This window comes from Parus major, chromosome 2 (assembly GCF_001522545.3).
Source record: "Parus major isolate Abel chromosome 2, Parus_major1.1, whole genome shotgun sequence".
NCBI lineage: Eukaryota > Metazoa > Chordata > Aves > Passeriformes > Paridae > Parus > Parus major.
Genome location: NC_031769.1, coordinates 18771617 through 18798536, shown reverse-complemented (window position 1 = coordinate 18798536; position 26920 = coordinate 18771617). Strand labels below are relative to the sequence as shown.

The 26920-nt window shown below is 37.7% G+C and overlaps 1 protein-coding gene across 2 annotated transcripts in view; it reads left to right on the top strand.

Moving 5' to 3' along the window:
• PLXDC2 (plexin domain containing 2) overlaps positions 1–26920 on the top strand; it is a 253479-nt gene that overhangs the window by 142226 nt on the left and 84333 nt on the right. The gene's annotated exons all lie outside the window — the stretch shown is intronic.

The following is a 26920-nucleotide window of genomic DNA, read 5'->3' as shown; positions in this document are numbered from 1 at the left end:
GCTTGCTCTGGGGGTCCAGGTGGACTTGATCAGGGGATATTCATGTCCCACTGGAGTCCTCGGTGGGGAGGCTGTGACTAAAAGATTAGGGTAGAATTGCAGCCAGTGTCTCAACGAGAGTGGGAACTGGAACAGAGGTTCCTGTCATGCTCCCCATCAGGATCTCCATTTTGCTACCAAAGCAGAATACAAGTGATGGAAAAAAAGGTGAATAAAGGCTGATATTAAAGGTTGATTTGAAGTAGAATGATAAAAAAGGATGCTGAGATATGAAGTGACTTCAGTATCGGTTTTCTCTTCTTGATCAGCAATGACATTTTGATGCTGATTTGGATCAGATGAACCAAAAACCACTGATTTTGAGATTTGTCTGATTTCCATTCTGCTTTGCTGTTAGTTTCATTTTGTTCATCTAAATGTATCATCTAAATGCCCTCATCTAAGTGTCCCTTTATTCTTACTGCTGTGCTTGGTTTCTTGAAATTTCACAAAGTTCACTCTCTCCAAGTAATTCTTTTTGTGTGGTCATTCTGCTGAGCCTTCCCATTTAATGGAAGTCCTGAATTTTTACTGCTTTTACCACTTTTACTAATATGCTGCTCTGACCAGTTTCTCCATCATGCCCAAAGGACTTGAAAGGGAAGTTAATCTCCTGAGGTGAACTGTGTAGTAGCAATTTGTGAGGTACATTTTTTTTATCTTTTGATACAGAGTAACTGGGGAATTTAAGTAGTTTTTTTCTTTTTCTTTCTTTTTTTTTTTTAAAAAAAAAGTCAGAATATAAAAATGACTGTGGCTCTGCAGGATTCTTTTCTCTTGCTATTAATGGAACACTGGCTTATAATTATGCTTTTATTTTTGCTCCATTGACTAAATAAAATATTATTTCTGTAAATAGATCAATGAATTATTGTCAAGCTATATAGGACATTAAAATTAATCTTTCTAATGTACACCATTGACATTAGCATAGAGATATTTCTGTCTTTCATTGACATTTCCATGATTTTTCCACCTCAAAATTAAGCATGAAAAAGATCTAGCTAATAATAGATTTTAAAATGTTATCTTGATAAAGCTCAGTAAGTCATTCTGTCAGTCCAGTATAAGATGCAACCTTTACCACGACTCTTAAAATTTCTAAACTCATCTAGCAAGAAAAGAATTTTTTTCTGTACTAACTCTCTAAAAGAGTTTTGATTTGCATATATTTGCAAATTTTGTTGCTAGGCTAAGCATCACAATTCACCACCAATGATTTATGATAACAAAAGATGAATACAGGTTCCACATGCTTCATATACTCTATGGTCAGCTATTTCTTAGTAAATAAGGTTTTACAATGACAACATTATTATTATTATTATTATTATTATTATTATTATTATTATTATTATTATTATTATTATTATTATTATTATTATTATAATAGATCTGGAATACCTCCAGAGGTTGTTCTGACATCAAAAGAATGACAAAGTTAATGTGTACAGACCTCTCACATGACTGATGTCCACTTCCTGGAGAGTGGGATATTATTAATGATGCTAATGACAACACTACAAACTAGTTTGACATCCAAATCATAAATTAAATAACCTTCTTAAAAGGGAAGTCAAGGACATTAGCACATTAAATCCCTGTCACAATAAAAAACTTTACCCCAATAGTTTCTGCCATTCTTTATGGAGTGTGCACTGTGGGGTAGTAGGGTTTCCAAATTGCTCAGGATGATTTTGGAATCACTGTGGCTTAAAACTCAACTATTTTTCCTCTTAACTAATATTTATTTCCTCTTCTGAATAGTTTTGATGAGCTTATTGTGTTTAACTAAGAAAAGGAAGAATGGGAGTGAAAAGAAATAGTTTGAGGGTTTTATTCACTGTTGTCTTAGTTTGTATTTGAAAAGGCTATATATTATTATAGGAATTATATATTAGAATTGAAATAATTATTAACATTAATTGGTTCTTGGTTAGACATTTCTCTGCCCACATTCCTATAGATAGTTCTCAAACAAGAAGCTGATTTTTTTTATTTTTTTTTTTAATGAAGCTTTCTAAAGTTTGTGGCTTACAGGCCAAAAATGTGGCTATTTTTTTAAAAAGCACTTGTGAGACAGCGAGTCGTGCTGTGTGTGCCAGGAGCTGAGTATATGAAGTCTGCTTGTTGCCAGTCACTGACACCCCTCATGGAGCTCAGTGAAGCTGTGTAAACCTTCTCTTGTGCTACATCTCTCTGTGCAGCACATTAACCCTTCTCACAGGCATCCTTGAAACTGTGTGGCCCCACATCCTGCTCAACGTGCTGCAAGCTTCATTGCTGGCTGCATTAATTTTCCACGTTCATGGTAGTAAGCCCCTCTTGTTTATTCTCAGTGTTCTGGGGTTTTTTATTATTTGTTTTTTTATCAGTCTCTAATTTTTAGTGCAGTTTTATGTCAGATACTGTAAGTTTTTTATGGGCTTTTTTTTTCATGGCATTTTTCATTGATGTTAAATTTCTCTGTGGTATTGCAGAGAGCAGGAAAGGCCTTGCTGTGCAAGCACTGCCCAGCATTAATGAAACATAACAATAACAGTAGAAATTGAAGTGACTAGGTGGTTAAATTTCCAGATTTACAATGCTGAATATTGAGACATTGTGCCAGCTAGCATGAAGAAGGCTCCAGAAATGTGCACCTACCCTGTGTAATAGGAAATTGCTGAAGTTGAAGCAAGCAGCTGAATTTTTAAATATTGTATTAAAATCTGCTGAGATAACATTTGATGAATCATTTTTTACTAGAGGAATATTCCAGATGGAGGAATCATTTGAAATAATTCTTACAGTGAGGATGCTGCCTGAGCATTTCTACCACTGTCAATGGAAGGAGTACCAAACAAATAGAAAGCCATCCTAGCAGTAAATCCCAGTGTAATAGAATTAAAGTTGATAATTTTCTAAAACAGAAAACAAAAGCTCTTTGTTTGATTATTACTTCCTAAGGCAAGATCTCATGCTTAAAAATACTTGTATTTATGGAAGAAAGAGATCTTTGTGCATCCAAAGTTCACACAGCTTTTCATCAAAACTACAACTGTCCTACACTCTATTGACACAAGACAAGAACACAAGTATTGAAAATACTGAACTGATTTTTCTGCTGAAACCTGATGTTATTTGATCTTGCATTGAGGAGCAGCTGTGAGGTACCTGAACATGGTTCCTAAACCCTGACTAGTCAGGACAATTGATTCAAGGTAATCTTTCATTCTCATGAGGAATCACACTTATTTCAGTATCAAATTCTTTTTAGGTGTACAAATGGCTTGTGGGAAAGTAGCAGAGGAAAAATATTTTGGTTAGCAAGCTAGTTAGTTATTTGCTCAAAAGCTGAAATTTTATAGAGAGATAACACTTTAAATTTCCTTTTGGACATAGAATGTGTATTTATCATTATGGAATTCTGTTCAATTTTACTCTTTTCAGTGTAGTGGGAGGGATACAAAGAATAAGTACCAAAGTGTGGAGAATTCTAATCCAATTTCCATTACATTTTTCAGTACTTTGAAGGAAAAGGGATCAATGATAGAGAGACAGTATGCTGTGGGGAAGTAATAAAGCCTGATGTAGCACTGTCTCAGCCCTCCCTTTCTGTGTTGTCACACCCAGCAATACCTCTGAGCAGGAGGGAAATTTGTTCACCTAGCTGGTGGTGCCATGGAAAGAGAAGGGGCCACAGGATCAGGACTTGAGCTTGTTAAGGGTGAGGATGGCTGTGCATTTGCAGCCTGCAGAAAGTCTATGCTAAGGAATTATTTTCCCAGTATCTCATGCATTTATTTTCTTAGGCTTCCGTACTGTTGGATAGGTAGTGTGAAATTTACCTGGCTCTTTGAATTATCAGTGTCCTGAGTGGAGCATTTTGCTGGAGTCTGCCAGAAATTTCAGCAAGGTTTTTCTGGCTGTTCCTGCTGCTCTGAACCTTTCAGCACAGGAGCCAGCAGGAGATGTGTTCATCACTTAATGAAGAGCTCTTTGACAACACAAATTGCCCTATGGGCAACATCTGTTAAATGGCAAAGGTGACACAAAGCAAAGTGAAACACAGTGTTTCCAGCCAAAATCTGGGCCTCAGATTAGCTTGTGTCTGCTACAGGGGATTACACTTGTCATCACCAGTGGGCAGCTCACTCTGAAGGGGCTGTGGAGGTCTGGCTGTTGACTAGCTCACACAATTACCTTTATTTACCTCATCTTTTTCTGATGTCTTATATTGCCATACAGTTGTAACAAAAAAAAATTCTCCCTGTTAAGCTTCCTTTGTCTGTCATTCCTGTGTCAAATGTCCTGGGGATACCCCTCCTGTCTCTGTAAGGGACTAATCCCTCCCTGGAAACTCTCTTTGCCTACCTTTTCTTGGTGAGCCCTTACAACCCTTTCCATTCCCACACTTACACTTTATCTTTACAAATTGGATCAGAAGAACTTAGGGCAAAGAGAATTTTAAGCTTTAGGGCAAAAAAAAAGCCTTTCATATGCCTTGACATTACTCTGATCATCATATATTAAGGCATTTGACAACTTTATGATGATTATGGGCAGTAGTAGTACTGAAGTGGTAACAGCTTAAAATGACCATATTTGTGTCTTTGTAAGACTCTGTTTCATAGAGTAACAGATAACTACCCAAAGCATTTGTCCACATGTAATGCCAAATAAGCATTAAATATGATTAAATAATTTTGCAGAAAATAATAATAAATTAAATGGCTTAATGTTAGGCAAAGAGCCTTCAAGGTAGCCAAAAATTGCTCCACTGAACACTGGTAGTTAGGTATAGACTGTGTCTAAAATGTATCCATAACTTTTTATAGTATAATTTTTTATTAAGCATTTATCTTATGCTTAGCCTTTACAGTAGCATTCAAAATCTCAATAATATTATGCTATTACATCATATTAGTATAGATTTTTAACGCTTGACAAACCTTTATTTTCCCCAGCTACTACAAAATATAATGTTTCTTTGGTTTGATGCATGCTTATAAGTTAAAAAAAAAGAAAGAAAGCTTCAATACATTTCTGCTTATAGCTTCTTATTAAAAGAGAACATTCCTGATGAAGAGTGGGAAACACTTTTTGATGCTCTAAGGCAGCAGTCTATAAAAATTATATATGTCTGGAATTACTACACCAAATGAAATGTGGCCAGTTCATAAATCTTCTAATATCTGTAAAGTAGTACATGGATATATCTGTTTCATAAAGCCAAAATTAAGATCATGATAATATTTGGTTAAAATTTTTTTCAAAAAAATTAAGTCTTTCCAAGCATGAAGTATTTAGAGACCATTCAGGCTGGGAATTGTGTTAAAAATTCAGCTCAGAGTTAATATTAAACATAAGGACTGCTATAAATTACATTATTTCATTACATTATTACATATAAATAAGAGGTGGGTCTTAGTTTGAATTCTGTCTAAATATTATTAAAAGTTGTCCTTTCTGAAAATTTTTTTTTATAACTTTGGCAGAAGTTCTTTTTCCTGGCTTTCTTAGTGCTTGGGTTTAGTTTTTTTTAATGTGTTGAATTCCTACTAATATCAATATTATTGCCAAGGGGTAGTGAAACCTTTTCAGTCTCTTGGTCCTATGTGTGTCTTATGAAGGCTCTTTAACTTTTAAGGGAAACCTATTTTGCATCTCAAATCAGGCAGCTGTAAATGCAGTTTTATAATTTTGGATGTGAAATCCTGTGTATTGTGTGATGCTGTTGCTACCTAGTACCCCACAGAACCAGGAACCATTGATGATTACTCACAACAGCCAGGGAAACTAAGGGCTTCATTCTCTTTAGCAAGTTATCCTCCATATCTGTAAATGACATACATTTGTGTTCAGATTGTTCCTTGTATTTCTGCTGAAATACACGTACCTGCACCAACTGATCATTTGGTTTCCTTAAGAAATGACTGCAAAGACAAGTGTTAAAAGAAATTATATCCCGATCCTATTGCTATCAAAATGAGCTATAAAGCTCCTTAGATTGCCATGGGATGTTTCCTAATTGTCTGTACCTCATATCAGCGCAGCTCTCCATTTCTGCCAGCAGCAGGGTGATTAAAGGAGCACTGAGCAGGTGAGCTCCTCATTCTCATTTGCCAAGCAGGTGCAGGGTGGGGCTTTCCTCAGCGAGCTGTGGGGTGATTAAATGAGGGCTCTGGGAAGTGCAGCGAACAGAAGTGAGCAAACAGGGGCATGGCATGGCAGTTCTGGCAGGCAGGCAGGTTTCCTCCTGCTAGTGGGGTTTTTAGTTTGTTGTGGTTTTGTTGGTTTGGGATTTTTTTTGTTAGTAATGGTTTTTACATGATCAAAATGCAGTTATTAAAAGTGTATGTAGCCAAGTAGAAACCTCGAAAAAGGGTATGTCTGTCCAGACCCATTTCTGTGAGAGTGTTTGAGCTTATCAGTGGTACCAGGGGGCATTGCAGAAGAAGCCTGCCTGTGGTGTAAACAGGTGAATGATCTTCTTTCAGTGGTGGCCAAGCTTAGGGAGGAAGTGGAAAGGCTAAGGAGTATTAGGGAAAGAGAAAGAAATAGTTTTTCCATATGTTGAACTATGAAATAGTTTGGAGGATTTCTGCCCTTCCACCCTTGAGGAAGGCCAACCAGGAGTCAGAGGATTCCCACGCCTGCCACTGTCGGGTAGGAGGACATGTGGATGAAGGGGAGTAGAAATGGCTTCCTGTTTGGGAAGGTAATAATGAAAATTCCTCCTGACCCCCATCCCCTTCCCAGGTGGCAGTTCAGAATAGGTGTGAGGCCCTGGATCTAGAGGGTCAGCCAGATGACGTAGAAGAAAATTATCTGCCCAGTGAGCCTCCCAGTTATGCTTCATCTGTAGGATGGTTCACCACCTGTAACATCAAAAAGAAAAGGGTAGTCATAGTGGGTGACTCCCTTCTGAGGGGAACAGAGGGCCCCATATGTCAACTGGGCCCATCCCACAGGGAGAGCTGCTGCCTCCTTGGGGCCCAGGTACAGGATACCACTGACTCCCTGGGCTGATTCAGACCTCTGATTATTACCCACTGCTGACACTCCAGGCTGGCAGTGACAAGACTGAAAAGAGAAGTGTCAGGGCAATTAAAAGGGGCTTTAGGGCACTGGGTCAAGTGGTTGATAGGGCAGGGGCACAGGTAGTGTTCTGCTCAGTCCCTTTGGTGGCAGAGAAAGACAATGAAAGGAATAGAAGAGCCCACGTTATCAACAAGTGGCTCAAGGGCTGGTGTCATCAGCAGAATCTTGGGTTCTTTGATCATGGGACAATTTTTGCAGCACTTGACCTGCTGGAACCGGATGGGCTCCATCTGCCTGTTAGGGTAGAAGAATTTTAGCTCATGAACTGGCAGTACTCATTGAAAGGGCTTTAAACTAGGTTTGAAGGGGGAAAGGGATGCAGCTGGGCTTTCTGGATACAGGCCCAAGGGTGGTAAACCTTAGTTAGGGGTGAAATAGCAGCCCAGTTGAGGTGCATGTAGCAAAGCATGCAGCGTGGGTAACAAACAAGAAGATCTGAAGGCCAAGGTGCAGCAGCAAAGCTATGATGTAGTCACCATCATAGAATGTGGTGGGGCGACTCACATAGCTGGAGCACTGCACTGGATGGCTGCAAGCTCTTCAGAAGAGACAGGAAAGGGAGAAGAGGTGGAGGGTGGCCCTTTATATTAGGGAGGTTTTTGATGCCATGGGTATTGAAACTAATGATGATGGAGTTGAATGCCTATGCATAAGAATTAAAGGAAAGGCCAACAAGGCTGACATCCTACTGTTATCATCCACCCAACCAGGAAGAGGAGGTATACAGCTTATTCTATAAGCAGCTGGAGAATGTTGCAGGATCATCAGCCCTTGTTCTTGTGGGTGACTTTAACCTACCAGACACCTGCTGGGAACGTAACACAGCAGAAAAGAGGCAGTCCAGGAAGGTCTCAATATTTGGTGAAATCAGGAGGAACATCAATAGCATTTTTACATTTCTGGAGGCCAGACTTCAGCCTATTTAGGAGAATTATCCAGAGAGTTCCTTGGGAAGCAGCCCTAAAAAACAAAGGAGCTTAGGAAAGGTGGGCGTGCTTCAAACCAGAGATCTTGAGGGCACAGGGACAGACTGCCCCTGTGTGCCGAAAGATGAGTTGATGAGGTAAACCTCCTGGATGGACATTGAGATGCTTGAGTGCATCCAGAGGAGGCAATGAGGCTGGTGAGGGGCTGTGAACACAAACCCTGTGAGGAAAAACTGGGGTTGTTTAGCCTGGAGACTTTGAGGTGACCTCATCACTCTCTACAACTTCCTGAAAGGTGGGGGCTGGTTCCTTCCTCCAGGCAGCACTGACAGAATGAGAGGACACAGTCTTAAGCTGCACCAAGGGAAATAAAGTTTGGATATTAGGAAAAAGTATTTTACAGAAAGGGTGATTGTCTGCCTGGGGAGGTGGTAGAGTCATCATCCCTGGATATGGCACTTGGTGCCATAGTTTAGTTTAGTTTAGGTGTTGGGGCATGGTTGGATTCGATGATCTTGAAGATCTCTTCCAACCTGGTCATTCTGTGATGCTGAGCTCTGTTAAAACATGCTCTGCAATGGCAGGAAGCAGCAACACTCACCACTGCTCCTCTCTGTAGCAGTGGAGAATGTTTACAAGTTATAGCAGAGCAGCACTCAAAGGGAAAAGTGTCATAGTCTGCTTAGTTGAGTTTTTTGCCACTCTTCATGAAATAGCATTAGGTGCAAAAAGGGAGTAATTCAGGCAAGGTTTTTGCCTGCATAGATAAAGTACCTTTAATTCTGTCAGGAAAAGATATTAGAAATATTTTATTTGGAAGTACTCATCAGCTGCAACATCAGTTCAACTAAGTGATGTTTTTAAAGCTATAGCTATATATAACTATCCAGTTAATAATTTTTTGTTCTATCAATGAAGGGGTTGTAGTCCATTTCTATGCTGTACATTTTATTAACTTAAACACTATTCCAACAGCTCACAGGATGATGTATATCGAGGTGTTTAAGCTAGTGCAATGTTAGTACAACAGACAGTTATTCTATATTAGCTTTGTTACTTAATCTGTGTTGCATTAGCTCTAGTATCTTTAACATAATGTATCAATATATGGTATATTGCCATCATCCAAAAATTAATTAATAACAAAAACAAGTTGCAAGAAAAATAGAAATCTAAAGTCTTGAAACAATGTCCTAATTTGCAACTTGTAACAAGATGTCTTGCTCCTCTATTTTGCTTCAGACTTACCCATTTTTTGGGCCACTGGCAGTATGTCCAAAGCAATTACTACAAGTTACAGTACATTTGATTTCCAGCTGCATTAGTAAGTGTGGAATTTTCTGGTTGTTGTGCTATAAGCAGCTTGTTGTTATCGAAAAGAAAAGTTTGGAAGCTTACACAGGATTAATTAAAATCAACGAAGGACTTTAAAGTGCAGACTGAAATTATTGCTGGAGAAATATAATTAACAAACTTGGATCCTAAAATGGCCCCAGCTCAATCCACGGAGACCCATTGCAAGCCCTCACTGATGGCAAAGACAGAAATATTTTGTGGGAGCTAAAAGAAGGCAGCAACAGAAAACCATCCTACTGGAACCATCCTACGGATGGCAAAGGATCACATTAAGAGGCTATTTAGTTACTTAGTTTTATGTGTCACCAGCAGCATTATTAAAAATGTAAATATAATTTCTCTTCTTGCTATTGAGTTTCTCCATTGTTGTATACAAAGCCACAAACTACCCATAATTTCCATTTTCTGTCTGTTTTTCTAACTGCTGAATAGTATGAAAAGTGCATGAATAAATTTATGTGAGGCTTTTTATATTCATTACTTCAGATAAAGTATTCTAATTTCACTACCTTGGATCTGTCAAGTAAAATTCTGCACATGATATTTCTTTTGCATCTCTGACAGTACAGAGAGTACAGATTTTCTTAATATCTTTACTGTACTGCAATGTTCATATGATGACTGTCCATCCATCCCTGACTCCTGGAGAGTCTTAAGAAAAGCAAATGCTGCTACGTGTTTTGCATGATCAACAGTTGGAAAATAGAATGCATGCAAGTGTTGTCTGAGCCACATTATGAAAAATCAGTTGCCCGTTGCCAGCCTCTTCATTATATCATCATTCCTTCCTTGGCAACCACCATGTCTCAAGCCAGTCCTTGCTAAATTCATTATCCTTGCAAATTGTTCAGACTTGTATCTGTCTGTTTCCTGAAACCAAAGCCAGTGAAATAAATAGATTCCCATGGATCTTTTTCAGTTTTCAATTGAGACTTTAATTTTTTCACTTGCTTCTCACTCTCCCCTTACAGTCTTGGCTTTGGCTGCATTCACCCCCTTTCCCCTTCCTTCTGTCAATGTTGTCACTGGGCTGTGACATCCCCAGTCTTCAAGCTTTTTCATGCATATGCTTGTTGCTGAGGAGATGGTTCCAGGTGTGAGCAGTGGAAAGAAGCATTTAGGGCTAAATTTCTTCTAAAATCATAGGAAAGAATTTTTGTTACAGAGTTTTATGGAGGTTTTCCTTGCCATGGCTTAAAGTGGTAATTCTGTCACAAAGCGTAAATTTAATGACAAGACATCAGGAAAAACTGTAAAAGTAAAAGAGGTTTTTGTTGTTTTCATGGAAAGCTTTGTTTTCACATGTTATAGTTCCATTTACTTTTAGGAGCTTCTTCATGCTCCAATCCCTCGCAGTGACTATTCTAGACAGGACTTTTATTTTAGAACTACTACCACTAAGCCATAATATTGTAGCAATTTCATATGATATGTGTGTCATTTTGTCAGTGATGCTACATCAGCCTGGAAAAGCAGCTTGTTGACATGTCTTTCTAGTGTGTTTCCAGGAAATGATAAGATAGTCAGAATCACTATCATGGGATTCTTACTCTACTTCACTCACCAGTGCTGGGCTCAAGTCTTAAGTAGGGGATAAACAGACATCTCCCTAAAGGACCATCCTTGCAAATGCTGCTTCCCCTTCAAGTGTTTGTGGGTTCAACATTGGCTTGTCTTGCCAGAGACAGCATTGGTATAACTCTTCAGTCCAGGTCTGCCCTGCAATTCATGTTAGAAGTGTTTTATCTTCTCCCATTACTGTTCTGCAGTATCTGTGCAGGCTGAAGTGTAGCCTATAACTCTGCTTTTAACCAGCCTGAAAAAAGGAAAGCCAGACTCTATAACCTGCATCATGACCCATGATGCCTGGGGCTGCTTACCTAGAAAAATCTTTTTGTAGCTATTTGCTCAAGTAGAAATGGTGACTTTTTGACTTCAAGCTGCCGCACATGGCAGTCTGGTACGTGCCTGCACATCTGAGAGCAGAGAGAGCCTAAAGGCTGCTGAGGAGAGCATGAATGGTTACTGTTTTAAGAATCAAAGGGCTTGTTTGCTAAAAATTACTATTTGTCAAAGAAATAAGTGTTCAATAATTTAATGACTTATTAATTGAAGGGCGCTAGCTGCAATATTGTTAAATCCTGAGTTAAATGACAGTAGATGTGTGATTTCATATATCTCACTTGTTAGATGCAAGTGACACCAAATAAAACAAGGCACTATTTGGCAATGACTTAATAGGGCAATAAAAGTCATCAGCCCATTCTTTTTTAACTGCAGTTTGTGTTCTGCTCTGATTTCCTGCTGAATGTAGAGGAGACATGAAATATAATGGAACAAAAATATCTGTGGAGCATTGACTAAGAGTTTTAAGCTCCATCTCTCTCGATTCTATACACTAAAATATTTTCCTTCTTTCAAGTAGATTTCAATGTAGTGTTATTGGGTGGTCATACAGATATGAATGAATTTTACTTTCTGATTCCTATCCCCCGATTTATACCCCTCTCACAATTGCATCAGAACCAATATTTTAAGGGGAAAATTCTGTTTCTTAGTTGACAACCTGAATTTATCCCCTAAGAGGGGCACTGTAAGCCATTAGACCCAGAGCCTTTTGAGCCTCCCTCATGGTCAGAGCAATTGCTGTGTGAATTTTATACCTGCTTTCCTATCTGAATAGTACACTCCTACTTGTGCCTACTGCTGCCTTTCAGTCACCTTACCAGCTCTGAGCTGTACCTGTTTTCAAGTGTCAGAGCAAGGTTAGGACAGCAATGGCATTGCCTACCTTGATTATAAAAATCTATGTCCACATTTTCAGGGAAAAAAAAATCTTCAGGGCTTTTTTGAAGCACGTTTTGTTCTTAGTCATCATGCTAAATTATCACTTTCTTTTAAATAGTAACGTGAAAGATAAACAATTTTTTTACTTTGGAGGACACATGCTTACTCTGCCCATAAACATCCAGCCATCAGATTGATTAGGTACATGAACATTTCTCTTTAAGAAGAGTTTCTGAATTTTTACAAATGTTGGGGGTTTTTTTCTTTTTTTTTTTTTTTTTGTGCTTCTTCAGCTGTAGCATTTATAATGATTTTATTTGTTAATTCCAACTCCTAGTATGAACATGGACTTCTGATAACACAGAAACGAGAAAGTTGTTCATTCAGCTGTGAAAATGTCCAAGAAAAATATTTGACATTACTTCATATGCATTCACTCAAAAAATAGTGAAAAAACTTGGTGGAGCAGCTAGCATCCTCTAGTACTTCTCAGTACTCATAGCACTTTAAAAGCCAGCTCTAGATTGCCAATTGCAAAACACTTTTATTCTAATTTTTATAAACATGGTTTTTCATGTATTTCCATTGTGAGGTGAGGGAACAGAACAGATTTTTATGAGGCATTCAGCTGGTTTTACCCTACATGAAGAGGAACTCAAGGAATCCTTAGCAAACATGCTTTAGGCATTTGGGCGTTTGGAAGGCGTAGTTGGGGTAATTTAAATGTTGTTTTCACTGCTAGCTCTGTTTGGTTTATTCTATCATCACTGGCATTCATTGAGAAAACATAATTTTGCTTAAAACACAAATGGGACACAATATTGATTCATAATACACGTCTTAAAAAAGTGAGACTGACAGTGTAATTATCAATTATTCCACTAGCTTTAATTACATTTTATGCAGACCAGAAAATAATGGTAAAATATGCATTTCTGTGGTAAATTATGGATTCGGTTTACTGTGAAATAATAATAATTTTTAAAAGTAGACAAACGTTAGTGTCCTTTATCCATAAAAAAAATACAAATATTTTAAAATCTCCGTAATGGGAAGTCTCCAATTTGGAGACTTTCCAGTATATGTTCAGAAACTTAACCTATTTCTATTGCATATACTTGTTAAGACTAGGGAGAGAGGAACAGTAGGAATTATTAAGAATCTCATGTGGTGTTTTCTTTTCACAGGTATTGAAAATGCTTATCATCCAAGCAAAAATTAAGTACTGACTAGGCAGTCAAGAATATTGTTATTCTGAATATTCTGAGGTTGAAATATAGTTGTTTTGAAGTACAGCACTGTTGACATTTTGGGGTTTTTTTAATGTAGTCATTTTGGCAGTCAGTATTATAGATATTAAAGGTCAGTTCCACTCACAAAAACACTTTAAACTTATCAAATATTTGAAAACTAATCAGGCATGTTTTTTTATTCAGTGATTCCCATTTAGGTGTCTGGTTTTTTTCTGATATATTTACAGTTTTGTATTTTTACCTTGTAGTCAAATTATCAGGATGCCACAGTCATGAAGGTTTTTCCTAGTTTTGTTTCTGGATATCTTCTTGTGAAATGAAATGTAAGCACCATTATGAGCTTGCAGTTCCTCTTGGGTCACTCAGGTTCTGCTGTTTGAATCTTCCAGAAACTGTTCCATGAGAAAGGCTGTTTCAGTCTTGCTCCTTTAGGTGAGGATCACTGAAATTGAGGACAAACTGTAGCTTCTGTCCCTTCCATAGTGGCTTGGGAGGTGTGGTCTTGTTGACATGGTCACATGAAATTTGTCATCTAATAGAGACACTTCTTGGTCTTGCAATAATTGTATTGGCTGTCAACTGTCAGCTGTATTAAAGCTATTCTTTTACACAGTCCAAAAATATGTTTGGTTTCTTTTTTTAATTTTTTCTAGAAAAACTAGTACAGTGGTTTAGATACACAAGGAAGGACTGAGGACTCCAGCTTTAAAGTGGAGAGCTACTGTATTTTGCTACCAAAGGCCTAGCATTACCAAGGCACAGTCCAACTTTGAGACATTCCTAAAATTAGTTCTTCCCTATTGATGATGCCATCTGTGTGACAGAGAGTTGGATGGTCAGAAGGCTCTATAGGCTCCATAGGTGTCTTTTTGGTGGGTGCACACTGGCTTCTCTGTGTTCTCCAGCACTGCTGTATCCTTGCCCTCAGCCACAGGCAGCTGCCAGCAGCTTTGCCCACTGCAGAGCAAGCACCAGCATAGCGTTGGTGGGCAGCTCATTGGTGCACTTCAATGCTTTGCTCTCTCATTAATGTGCCCACTAATTGCACTGCATCAGAGTGGCCACTCTGGAGGAGAACAGTGGTTATGTCTCAACCATTAATATGTGCATTCTGAGATTATGGCAGGTAATTTTGTCATCTCAATATATTAATGTAAAATTTGGGTATATTAATGTAAAATTTGGGCAGTGTGGAAAGACATTCTGTTCAGCAGGCAGACAGCTTGTTCTTTAAGCCAGCAGGTGCTGAAAGTGTATTTATTGGACAGCAGTGTGAAGCAGGTGGGCTCAAAAGATAACAGTGTACTAGAAGAAGCTGCTATGTAAGGAGCAGCTGAAAGGAGAGCACATTTTGAATAGATTTACAGACATCTTGTCATCTCATCACTATATGCTGTGGCAGAATACACTGCTATTAACATTTTGACTTTAAATAATCCAACGTCCAATAATCAAATTCCTTCAGTGTGTTTGGGATCTCCCCCTGTCCCCTCTCCCCTCTCCTCTCTCCCCCTCGTTACAAAAAATGCAAATAACTTGTTTAAATTTCTACAAAGTCATGGTAATCAGAGGTATAAATGCATTTGTAAGAGATTTATAATGGTTGTTGTATGACTTGACAGAAAAGTCATGTTGCCAGATTGCTGCAAGTCATAAAACTATGATGAAATTTTTCTGAGTTTTCTATTGAAACATTTTTTTTTCCTATGCCATTTCCAATGGTAATTCTGAATTTTAGTTGCACCTTTAAATCTGTTTTTGTTCTTTGATGACATTTCTTGTAGATTTTTTTCTGCATGATCATGGGTGTTGTCAAATATAGTTGGTTTTGCTGTCTGGAAGCAGGATCAAAGACAGTAATCAATTCACCAGCTTTTCAAAAACTGTTGTTTTCTCTTTTGAATTTAAACATGGGTATCTCTGTCTTCTACTTGCTTTTTATCCTTTATTTTTTCATATTGAATTTTTATTTCATAAAGATGAATCAATTAGTACATTCTTGATCTTATTCCATTTGTCTCTATCATCTTGTCCCATTGCTAGTATCAGAGCTTCAACCAGATTTGTCTCTTCTCTTCCTGTCTCTATTCACTTTGTTGTCTTCTTGCTGTTACTTTGGCTTTTTCTGTATATTGCTGCTTTGTAAGAATGCTCCCAGTCAGTAGCCACTTTCTGCCTATATTTCAGCATATTCTCAAACTTTAAAATGGTGGTTTTAGCTGAAACTCAACATTGTGCTCTCAAAATCTTTAGGAGAGTCGCTATTGACTTTGACAAGAGTGGGAATCAATGTGTGATGCAGTCTGGCCTCATCCTTTTTTTGTATCTCATCATTAATTGAAACTGAAAGCTTCTGGATGGTGGAGCAATTCTGTTTATGGCATGTTTCAGGAAAAAAAAGAGCTGGACTGCTAAGTGTGAACTCTACATAGGAGAACCATATAAATAAGCATAGAAATTTTGAGCATATCAGAGAGAGAAGCACCTTCAGAGATCACTGCATCCAACCATATGATCCAAGCAGGGAACTAAAAAATTAGTCTTGCCTAAAATAATTACTCCTTTGGTGTACTTAAAGTATCTAATCTAGGTGGGCAGATATTGAAACCAGTATGAGTTGCAATAAAATTTGCAATTAGCTACTTAAGCTTTAAGAATTTCCAGTAATATTAGGGAGGTAGTACACAGAATTTACTTAAAATAGGGACCAAGGAAAGCTCACGAGTATGTGAGTTTCCATGGTATGTGAAAAAGAATTTTGAAACGTGAATTCAGCAAACCTTGGTCTGCCTGTAGGCATTCCTGCTTCATGAATATTCATCTGACCTTCTGGTTCAGCTGTAGTCAGAGGGTAGAAGCCCTTGTAGATTCAGTGAAGCAAGTCAGATTGTGGTCATGGGAGACAAAGACCTATTACATTCCTGTTGCCCGTTGCTCCACCTAATTTCTATAGGCAGGAACTTCTTTAGCTGTTAAAGTCATCTTCATGTTATTGGCCTAATCCATTATTTTCATCTTAATCAGATGTTATTTGATCCTTGGATAAAATATCAGAGCTGAGGACAGCTGAATGAAGCTTTTTTCATAAAGACAGGAATTTTAAGGTGACTTGTTTTGACTTACCTAGAAAGAAGCCAGAGTTCTGCCATTTGTTGCCGCTATTCTGAGCATATGTTAACTGGTCCTTACCATATTAAGATCTAGAGTTTGACTGCTTCCCCGACTGACTTCATGAAAGCAAGCATACATGAAGCGTTTTAACTTTGACCTCATCAAGAAAACAAATTGTTTAAAAGCACCAGCCTATAAAAAATTTTGTATGACAACCCTTAAGCAGGTTATATCCCAGTGGTTTCACAGCAATAAATCTGAAGAAACAAAGAAAAGGCTGCCTCTGTAATGAGTGAGTAGTAGAAACTTTAAGGAGGCATTGAGTAGAAGAATCTCAGGAGCTGACTGATATCCATGGAAAACTTCTCAACCTTGCAAGAAAGTTGAGAAAATGAAATAGTCATAAGAAAAATTACTGGCTTGAACTCAGTACACTGTTATCACTTAGCTAGATGATTAAAATGAAGAAGCATTTAGATTTGGCTCCTCCTTTAACATGCCAACATATTGAACACCGTCTGTATAAATTTGTAATGCAATGTGCATTTTTTTGTGGGAAAAGTTTCCATGGTAACACACCAGAAAATCAATAAAAGAGTTGTGGTGTGATCTAAACACTGCCTCACCTCCAGGTAAAGTTTGAAGCAGTATGAAAACAGTATAGTTATCAGCAAACAGCAGATATTTTGTCTAATTCAGCCAGTTGCTTAATTTTTTTCATGGATCACTCTATCCTGTAAGACTTTCCTATTCTATAACTATAGTTTCTCCAACAGTTCAATTTAAGAATTAAATTGTTTTGCCCCATGGGGCAGGTGATAACAATTTAAGTAGCCAGGCATTAAACACAAAAGACCATGACTGGACCAGTTCAGCAGGTCTGCTAGTGTTTTAATGAATTTGATCCTCATTAAATATTCTGTTTCCTAGTATATCAATTTGATCTCATTACACTGCTGAGGTTGGAAAGGGAATTAATGAAATGCTCATTTATGCGTTTTGAGGCAGAAAAAGCTTATTTCTTATTAGTCTAGAAATTAATGGATATGTCACAAAATATACATATAATAGCCTTGCAAGCATTTACCTTCAGTCAGTCATAAGGAAGGTTATTTTTACACCTAAAAGTATCACAGGATACAGGGACATTGAGGTTGGAAGGGACCTCTAGAGGTCATCGTGTGCAGCCTCTTTCCCAGGCAGGGCCATGTGCAGCCAGTTGCAAAGAGCAGTGGCCGCAGAACTGTGAATACCTCTCTGCATGAATAATCCACAGTATTTCTGGGCAACCATTGCAGTCACCCTCACAGCAAACAAAACCACTCAATTGTTTTCTGATGTTCAGAAAGACCACACCTTGCATGTTTCAGTTTGTGCCACTGCCTCTTGTCCTGTCACCGGCCACCACTGATAATAGCCTGACTCCCTTTTTGTTTTTTCACTCTCCCTTCAGGTACTTATATACCTTGATGAAATCCACCTCAAGCCTTGTGTTCTCTAGGCTAAACTGCCCCCTAATAATTTTTGCTGGAATGTCCTCACTGCAGCATCCTTCACTGAACTCTCACCAGTAATTCCATATCTCTGTGGTGCTGGGGAATCCTTTTTGTGGGATTTTTATGATATTGCAAAACATTATATGTAGTATGCAGGCCGCATAGAATCCTTTACCCTAATCTTTTCACAAAAAAATCCCTCAGTTAGAAATAAATAGTTGAAATTAAGCAATGAAATTCAGAAAATCTTAAATCCCTGCAGAGAGTCAGTTGCAGAAGATAATTCCAACCTGGCAAACAGAAAGCCTGTTTAATGGGGAAAGACACAAAATATTGGAAACATGCAGCCTTGAGAAAGCAGAGAGGACTTGATTGCAGAGACCAGTGGAAGTGCCTCAGGAAAGAACTGCTCAGATTAAAGAGGATGGCAAAAAAAGACTTTGAATTGTGATGTGTTGAGAATTGACAGCAAAGGGAAATTTTATCTCTGAGCAGAAGCAGATGAGTAGAAGTGAAAGGTCAGGATGAAATATTCAATATTTCCAACTGAGTAGTGAGCATTACCCTGCAAAGGACTTAATCTGTGACACTGGTATCTTAAATTCCTTTCTTCATCAGCATTAAGAGGAAGGAAAAGCAGGAAGCCCTTTGGAAAATCCCACCCACTTTTATTAAGGTATCAAAAATCAGCTGGGTACTTTCTCTTCTGGCGTCTCATTCAAAAAACATTTAACTGACTATGCATAAGATTAAAGGGCAAAGATCCAGTAGATTGTTGTGCCCAAGGACTGGGTGAATTAGATAAGCCAAATATTTTGTGCCGTGTTCTTTCTGTGTAGTCAATTTTGCTAAATTTTACTAACAACAAACGTGGAGATTTTGCCAGGGACTCTCTATGAACACATGAACAATTCAGCTTTCCATATAAAAGTTAGGCATAATGGTGTGTTATGAAAATAAAGCACTAGTTTAGACCAAAAGATGTCATTTTCTGGTAACACCTAGTGAAATTTGAGCTTCTTTCTTTTTTTTTTTTTCTGTTGGATTTTTTAATTTGTTTGTGTATGGTTTTTTGTTGTTGTTGGTTTTGTTTTGGTTGATTGGTATTTTTTCTTTTTAAAAGGCTTGTGTTTGTTGAGTTTTTTCTGTTGTTTGTTTTGGTTTTTTTTGATGGGGAGATGGTGAGAGAAGGTGGATTTTCTTGTTTTTCAGGTTTAATTACCTTAGGAGACCTGGAAAAGCTGTGCTCAAGTTATACCCAAATTTTTCACTGATTAAAATAGATTACATTTGAACTTTTTCCTAACATGTGAAAGGACAACTTGTGAAATGTGTTTCACATTACTAAGCCAATGGAAGCTCAGCAATATCAGAGTAGGATTTGAGTGTACTCTGTCAAGACAGATGCTTTTCTAAAGATCACATCCATCAGGTCTTAAGTTGTTCCTGAGTTTGGATGATTCATGTTATGTGGTAGTTACATTTTGTCCTCTGCACTTACAAAAAATAAAAGTGACACACAGCAGTTGAAGTTGGACATCACCCAAGAGCTCCTACTAGCTGATACTGATACTTATTCTACAGTGTATGAGTTTTCCCAGTTTACTGATTTGCAGGTTAAGCAAAAGGGTACAGCATGCACATCTTATAAGAAAATTAAATGTGCAAAACCATGTCAATGACACATTCCCAGATAAAGGCTTAAGTGTAGCTGAAATGAAATTGCCACTACAGAAATGCATTTGACTGCACATCTCTACTTTGGAAGTGAGATACCTCGTAGTGATGAGAAAATGTGCAAATAAGGGATGTTTTAGTAGAAATGGTATGACACTTTTTACCGTCTGTGTAGACTTCCAGCATCCTGATCTGCACAAAAATCACGCGTGTTTTGGAACAATTAACACAGGGGAACCAGAAGAAAACAAAGCAATAGTAGTAGAAGTAATGTTCAAACCTGTAAAACCAACATATAGAATGATTAATGCCATCTGTACACAAAAGAAAATAGACAACTTGAGAAAGAGAGATGAAATAAGGAAAAAGAAAGTCTTATTTGTTCTTGAGAGGTAGCACCATCCCTCTGCCCAAAATAACCTGCTACCTTTACCAGATCTCCTGTATTGATTCTTTTAAATATATTCTCTGCTTGCTCATTTCAATAAATACTAAGAAATAAGAAACATATCAGTGGCATTATGGAGTTGTTGTCTAGCTAACAATAATATATACATGATGGAAAAGAAGTTTTTACTAAATATCTTTTGTTCCTAAGAAGTAGCTATATGATCTGAGCATTATAAATGCTTAATTAAATGTACTTCATGACAGATGACTTTTTTTATTGTGATTTTAAAAGAAGCAATAGCCTTTGTGCAATGAAATCTTTCTTCTTTCTAAACATAGAAGGAAAGATGGAACAGGAAACAGGGCAAGAGATGGAACTCACTTTCAATTAAGGCATATATTTACTTATGTAGTCAATGAAATAAAAAGGTAATTCAGAGCACCTAACTCAGCCTTTTTGGATGAAAGCCTGTTAGCCTCCACAATAGGGTTCCCTCCTCAGAGCTGGCCCCTTCCCTTCTGCAATCTGGGAACATGCTGAGAGAGCAGCCAGTGCCAAGCATGCAAAGATTTCCTCTCTTGTGCTTAAGTGAATGTATAATTTCCATTTGCCAGAGGTGTAAACACAATTTTCTCTTGAGGCTGGATGGAAGGTCTGGAAGCAGCCTGAGGCAGAAAGTTCCCTAGACACAGCTAGATTCTGTTTTTCTATGAGTCTGTTCAGCAAAATGAGAAACACTGTCCATGGCATTCAGCCACTGGAGCTGCCAGGCGTATTTGACTGCCAAGAGGACTGTCCATAAATGTCTCATTAGGGCTGAAGATCCATCCTGACTTGGTGTTCCCAGATATCTATGCCATCATGTAAGGTAGTAACTTAAGTTTGTAGAAGTTTGAACTCAGATTCCATATATGGCTGAATGGTAGCTGAGATTCTGCTTCAGTGCTATGATAATATTGGTAGGAGATAGAGAACGTCATTCCCTTTGAAAAAGGCAAGTGGAAAACAAGATTTCATGTCAAAACCACATGCCTTTTTGTCCACTGTGAACACCCTAAATATTGAGTGAACTCAATAGGTACTGGGGGTACTTTGAGCCTTTGCAGAGACAGGCCCTTAGATACTTCCATAATTTGCTAAATGAGAAAACCCATCTCTGCAAGTGGTAGACTATTCAGCCCTTTAGGGCTTTTCATTTGTTTGTGTTTCCAGCATTACAGCATTACATACTGTCATAAAATGAATGGATTTTGTATGGTTTGCACTGTAAATAATGTGCATGCATTTTATGAAAAACTGTTTTCCTGAGTATTTTAAAATCTACGTTAAAATTTAGTTTTTATATGTAACATAAATTGAATAGTTGAGTTCTCTCTTTGTGATTCCATCTTGTGAATTCATCAGTCTTATTTCAAGAGTATTTTTAATGGCACTTGGTCCTTCTACTCTTTCTATAGGTTAAGTGATAAGAATTAAAGAGATATGTCTTCTCTTTTTTCTATTGAGAAATGTCTCAACATTCATTTAAATCTAATTTATAAGCCATTGTGTTCAAACTGATAAGGCTTAAGGAGATTTCAAAAGCTGAAAGAAAGTGTGGGGTTATGGTATCTGAAGAACCAATGTTTTCTGCAAAAGAGAAGCATTTCTGGTTGAGTGATTTTAAGTATCTTGCTGTAATAATATTTTAATTTCTTTTTACTGGCTTGTTTTGAAGCTGAACATGAATGTTGAACACATTGACCCTTGGCTCACCTTGAATTTTAGACTTTCAAGCTCAGAATTTTCATACCCTCTGATTTCCTTCTCATGCCTCAACACTGAATATGTGTACTTGCAAATGAGAAGAAAACCTATGTCTCTCCTGTTTTCAGAAGCATCTTTCAGTCATTGTTGAAAAGGTTTTTCAGCTGTCTTAGATATGTAGGCATGTGATTTCAGTTTGGGAAGAAGTTATTAGGTCATCTTACTAGAACTGATGAAAAAGAAGTGAAATCTATCAGATTTGCTCTTATTTTACACTTTCAGTGATGGGAAAAAAAATTTTAGATGTTGCCAAAAAATTTTAGAAGGTTGAGAGGGAGTAGGCTAGCTCAATGAGAGTCTTAAGTGGAAATTGAAAGCTCAAGAGATTTTCAAGGTGACATTGATCATAAGTTGTGTAAGGCTGGGAATTAGTGAAGACTTTGAATTGACATAAGCCTTCACAGCCAAGAGAAGAAACAGTTTCCTTCACTGCTGACCTTGTCTGCTAGCTATCCTGGGATAGCAGAAGTGCTTGTACTGAAGTTCAGTGAAATGGGGTGATGAAGCTTTTTTTTTTGTATTATTGCTGGCTTAATTTTCTGTTCCTTGGTAGGAGGTATGTGAAAGCAGGTAAACTGGTTGGAGACCACTTTGGTTGGATGTGACATTGTATGAGAATGTGAGTTTACATCACCTTGATGGGTTTATTTAACAAGATAAAGAACTGAAAGTTAAATTTCAGTGGGAAAGTGTGAATCAAGTCCTGGATGCAAAAACACTGGCATGAAGATCATTAGTGACAAATTGGTGACAACCACTTTTAAGGTTCTAAACACATACTGAGTTTTCATTTTGGTGCCAGCCCTTTGTACTGTAAACAAAGGGAAGGCAGTCCTGTTCTGTGATGGAGATTTCAAGGCAGTTTCCCAAAAAAGGTAGGAAGGAGAAAGTTTTCACTTCTGATACCAACCATCATTTTAACAAAGAGCTTCAGAGAAAACAACTAGGCATGGTTCTCTGGTGATTACTTCTTGGGCTTGGGCATTACCAGAGCAGCTCTTTCCACTTTTTCCTTTCCACTTTTACCTGCTGCAGAGTGAAAAACAGTAGTGACAAAATGGATCTGTGCATAGTTACGTTTATCCTGTGCTACACCTGTACCAAGTTTTCTTGTGCTAGGAGCTTTGCTGGTCTTAGCTGACATCTTACATTATGTAGTTGAGTGCACACAGACAAAATCAGTGTAAGTCACATCAGTCACATTGGCAGAATTCCTCAGCAGTGCTGTCTTTGAGATGTTGTCTATTCTGTATGACTCAGTTTATGCAAAGAGTAAGAAGTTACAGTTAAGGTTCATCTCCAAATAGAAGAGGATGGGTACTGAATAGAGAAGTTAGGGATAGAAATTCCCTATTCTTGTAAGGAATAGGAATTCTTTAAATTCCACGTTGAACTTGCATCTTATGCAATGCTTTAGGTGACAGAAGAAAAGAGCTGATGTGACCAATTGGAACTGACCACCTCTGCTCCAGATAGCTTAGTACAGAAGAGGCAACAAGCACCAGCACAGTTCAGGAGAGGACATCCCTCAGCTCTCTAGTCCACTATTATCACTGAGTAGTAGATGTAGGGATGATCATAGTGGCTTTGATTTGACAGCTTTCTCAATGTATCAGTCCTATTGATCAGACATGTCCCAACCATTAACTTCTCTGTCAATAAAACATACTATCTATCACATTGTATGCCAGTGTGTATCACTCTTAGAGTTTTCCTTCTGTCACTTTGCTTGATGTAGGAGGTTGCAAGAGATTATATTTTTCAAAACCCCACTCTGTCTGATAACCTACAAAGAAGTCAGGATGCACATGGTAATAGGTCTGTTAATATCAACAAAGTCACTCTGCTGCTCTTGGTCATTTGTGGTCTTGCCTTCCTCACCAGCAGTCCCTGAGCTCAGGAAGCTGTACTCTAACAGTGTCAGGAATCACTACCACTTTACTACTCATTATTGTAGTGATTGACCCATGTCAGCAGTGTACAGATGAAGCTGTGTCTGACCCCTTACTAGGCTCCTGGTTTTCTAAAATGTCTCATAAAATGTTTGTGTGACTAAAAGGATTGCACTACCCTTTGTATTAGCTATCTCTTCTATACATTTCCAGATGAATCAAGCCTTCAGGAGGCCTTTACTTGAATTCAAAATCTTGGTTACTGCTAACAATGACTTGCCTTTCATATACTCATAACACGACTAGTAACAGACTGTAAAAAGCTGTTTCTTTCTTGCTTACTTTTATATAGCAAATTTCTGATCAAAACAAATTATGATTGTGTTTATGTGTTTTCCTGTCCATGGTGAATTTTAAAACATTGTAATCATCACGGAGGACTGGCCATTGCAACCGAGTCCCAAATCAGAGGGGACAGATCCACATTTTTTGAGGAGATTATCATGGCATAAATAGTATTGATGTTAACCTTTGAAAATTTTATTTGTTGTCTTAGTGCCCCAAAGTTTATTCAGGGTGGACATTTGAAATCTTTTCTTGATGCCTTTTTCTTAATTCCTCAACAAAGGTCATCAAATCCTGTAGTGAAAAAATACTTTTTCCCTCTATTAAGATATATATCCACCTTACCTAATGAGATCATGTACTCTGAACAAGTAATTATGTTTCTCAAAAATGGAATGTGAGTTGCCATACTGATGGCAACTTGTGAAAGTAGCAGCTTCTGGTGTATAAAGTTTGTGCAAGAGTGAAAGTAATAATCAGTTCCCTAATGGAGCCATGACAGCAGACAGAAGGATGACAAGCCATATGTCTACACTCTCTCAAGGGAAATAAATAGAACCTGCATTATTTTGTTCAAACTGAACGAAGTAAAATAATTCATAGGTTCTCCATTTTCCCTCTGCTGCCATTCATGACCTACAACAATGAAAACAACTATCAGTGCAGGTGGTAGCTGAAAGCGGCTTTGTTTCTGCACCTGCCTGTACATGCTTCCTGAATTTAATATTTCAGGAACTTTATTTCTTAAAAAAAAAAAAAAAATAGAATGTGAACATGACCATATTTTTTTTCCTGGGATTTCATGGGAGGCAAGATTTTCTTCTTGCATCTTGGTGGTTTAATCAATACTCTCTATTTTGTTATTCATTCAAAAGGAAGTGGTTAAAATGCTCATGGAAAAAACTGTCACCACCAGTAGCTGTCATCTGATGTGAAGAGCAGCCTATTGTGCCTTATGCCACAGACAGACATTTTCCACCAAAGCATGATGAAGCAGCCTTATCCTCATTAAGGCTAATGTCTGTCTAAGACTTTCCACACTAAGACTAGACTTCTAGCTTGCCTGATATAACTTTTATCTTTTGAGTGAGTGATGAGTCATGGGGCTACAGTTATGCTTTCCAGCTCCTAATGGAGAAAGAAATGGCCGAACCCTAAATGGCTTTTTCTTTGCAAATAGAATCCAGCCACATCTGATGATTACTTTTACTAAGTCTAAACATAATTATGTTGTAACCTGCACTTTGGCTTGGGAGACAGGGATCACTGTTTATGTACCCTGCGATTTTATGGCATTTACCACAGACATCCTATTGCTCCTTGTAACTTACCATATGATTAAATGACCAACATTTATCATCAGAGTGAAGTGTGCATTGTATCATATATCTTCCATAATGTAGAACAACATCATAACTTAAGCTTTTTAGAAATTAATTTTTGGTCTAGTTTAAAGATATTTTCTGTTTAGTCTTTATGCCTCTTCCTCCAATAGTCATAATTTAGCTCATCGTGTGATGGTCAAAATACTTAACAAAACATTTTCAATATCAATCATTTAGAATTTCTTTCAGATCATGTACAAAAGCATACTGAATTTATGAAGGGTGACCCTTTCAGTCTTTTGCAGATGTCTAAAAGACACGAATAATGTGTTTTCATATGCATTTTTACTGAGGCACAGAAACATAATCCCAGTTTGATGTTTTTGTTAGTACATGCTGCCCAGTGCTATAAGGCACCTGCCTGGCAAGGCTGATGTTGTTGTTGATAAAGTGCTCAGGCAATCCATCACAGCATGTACAGCATTCCACTGATGAATACACTTCAACCTGTTAGAACCAGCCGTGAGACCAGGCAGAACAAGGGCTTTGCAGAGATTACACACAAATCAGCTTCCTCCTGATGTCTTTTTAGGCCTATGAGAAGCTGAATTATGAACAGCACAGATACATGCCACCCACAGCCCAGTCACAGCCTATTTCCTCACTCTGACTCTGTGGAAAATATGGGTTAACACAGGTCTGAGATCTTCAGATGGAAGGATCAAATCCCTTGTACTCCTAAACTTCTGCATGCACAACTCTAAAACAGTCTCACCGCTGCTTTTTCTTAAAGGGGCACCCATATTTTAAAAACTTCTTGAAATTATCTGAAAGATTTTTCCTTATTTTTTTTGTGTCCATAAGAAATAATTTCATTCATTCCTTTAGAGTGCTTATTCAGACAAAACAAAACATTATTTTAAAGTAAAAAACATAAAGATGTTACTTTTATCGCAGTCTTTTTGTTCAGAGTTGAAGCTAGTAAGCTTCCTATGACAGAAGCTTGTAATTATTTTAGTTCAAACTAGTACTGAATATTTTTTTTTGTCATTTATTCTTTTTGGTCAGTTAATAAAACCTTGGACTTGGAACTGTGATACAGCACAGGTCCTGTTCTAATAGGAAGATAAGAGAAAGCTTTTCCTTTCATTAAAATAATTGATTTGAAATCAAAGTGTAATTACCCAGTTTGACACTGCAGATTTTCCTGACTTCATTATGGGACTTCTGTTAAGTTACTTGCTTAGAGAGAAAGCTTCATCTCTTTGGATCTGGGTGAATATCTTCCTGTATTAACTGCACTGAAAAAGACATTGTCTTCCCATTCCCATCATGTATTACAAAGTTGTGTATAACCATGAAAGTAAAAATCATGAAGGTCTTTAGTACTGATTTTATGAAAACTGAAAGATCATAAAGGAACACTTTAC